Source organism: Equus asinus, chromosome 10 (genome assembly GCF_041296235.1).
Source record: "Equus asinus isolate D_3611 breed Donkey chromosome 10, EquAss-T2T_v2, whole genome shotgun sequence".
Lineage (NCBI taxonomy): Eukaryota > Metazoa > Chordata > Mammalia > Perissodactyla > Equidae > Equus > Equus asinus.
Genome location: NC_091799.1, coordinates 17,124,309 through 17,126,364, shown reverse-complemented (window position 1 = coordinate 17,126,364; position 2,056 = coordinate 17,124,309).

Genomic DNA, 2,056 nt, shown 5'->3' with positions numbered 1-2,056 from the left:
CCTCTGGAGGCCTCCATCTCGTGGGGGTCCCTTCCCTCAGCTCTCAGGGGCCCAGTGGGCCCTGTACACGAGTTTGTTGAGTGACCATTCGTTGGGCACCTACAAGATAGTTAGTTCTGCTCCTCTCCCTGCCCCGTGCAACTGTAAGCTCCTTAGAGGCAGCTGCTGGATGACAGCTGGATGGAGCGTCTGTTACAAGTCACGTGTGGGCCCAGGCCGGGATCCTGCAGTCAGCACATTGTCTGCAGGCCCAGTGGCCTGTGGTTTGGGCCCTCGTGAGCTTTGCTGGATTGGGGGAGGGAAGGGAGGGCAGTGGAAAGGGAGGCAGTCCTTGTCCCAGCTCAGTCATCCCCTGCCTGGAGCTGGGCAGATGCCTTACCTCCCGTGGCCTCCATATCCCGTCTGGAATGGGCATTGCCACTCTGTGCCCTCACAGGTCCCTTGTGATTCCAACAGCCAGTCCCAGGGTTCTGCAGAGGTGGGGCAGAGAGTCACCGTGAGAGGGCCTGAGCTGCTCGCAGCCCCTTTGGGGCATTGGGAAAGGTGCTGGGGTCCAGGGCAGAGGCTCAGAGAGGTGGACAGGGCTGCCTTCTAATCCTAGCTCTGCCATTTATTTGATGTGGGGCCTCAGTTTCCTCATTGGTAACATGAGGATGGTGTTGGCAGCCATGCAGCATTGCTCTGAGGCTGACTCCTGATGATTCTGCATTTGGGTGGACTTTTCAGCAGAGGGCCTGGCTCCCAGTACCCAGTCACGGATATCTTCCTCCCAGACCAGAGAGGCTTGTGCTGGACTGACTAAGGGGCCCTGGGACAGGGGTCTTTGGGGGAAGAAGAAAGGCCATCGCTTCTGACCTTGGCCTTACGGTGAAGCCTTAGCTGCTGCATGGGCACTTCCTCTGGAACAGGCCGGAGTCTGCCTTTCCTCCCTCCATGGGACTCTGACCCCTCCAGGTGACCTCAGGACTGAGCAGCTGGACTGTGACCCCCTCTTGGACCCTCCTGTGTCTCCAGAGTGGAGGTCTTCCCCTCCTGTCTGGTGCTACCTCTCTCTCCCCCAACTCCCATGCCCGGACCCAGCCTTGGGGCCGCCCAGTGCCTGGAGCAGCACTGTTCCATCTGGAGCTGGTTAGTTTTTGGAAACGACAGCAATGTGCAAACGCCTCCCACCGCTTCCCAGAGCCTGAGCAGAATGAGTAAACAAACGCCAGGCCCAGCACCACCCACCACATTCCCTCCCTGACCCCGTTCCCTCCCCCACAACCTCCTAACAAAAGCTCCCCACTCCACTTAAACCACAGGGGTGGTCTCTCTGACTCCAAGCGCAGTTTGAAAACCTGGGGAAGTTCAAAAAACAAATGAAAAATACCCTCACATTCCACCCAGAACAGCCCCACTAACGTTTGGTGCACGGTGAGTACGCACTCACTGAGTGCCCAGCTCTGTGCCAAGCTCCTTGTCAGCAGTAAGAATTCATCTTCCTCCTTACAAAACGAACTTCTGTTATCCCGAAATTGCAGATGGGGAAAGTAAGGCCCGGGCGTGGACTCGACCCCAGTCTGCCTCACTGAGCCTCCACCGCGAGTCTTCACTGGGGGTTCCCAGGGCAGTTGCTAGCCCAGCACGACAGGCCCTCCCTGTACTGGTAGCACATGGCAGGTGTCTCTGTGTTTTTTGGAGGACCCCCTCAGAAGGGGCCAGGACAGCTGGCCACGCCCTGCCTCCCATGAGCTGAGTCTCAGCTGTATTTCCCGTGGTTCTGTCTTCAGCCTGCCCTCCTCACCCAGCTTAACCCCTCTGACCCTCTCCTTCCAGCCTCGAGAGCCCAGTGGGGCTCAGCCCTCCCCCGGCCCTGGGCCCTCGGGAAGCCGGCATGAAGCAGCTACTCCCAGTGCAGTGCACTGGCCCAGAAGACACGACTTGACTGGGGCCAAAGCTCCTGAGGCCTGAGCTGTGTCCCCCTGCTCATTCTCAAGACGCTCTGTGTCTTTGCCATTCAGAAAGTGTCATTTCAGGGAAGGCTGGTGGCCAGTTTTCGGAAGCTGAAGCCAGAATT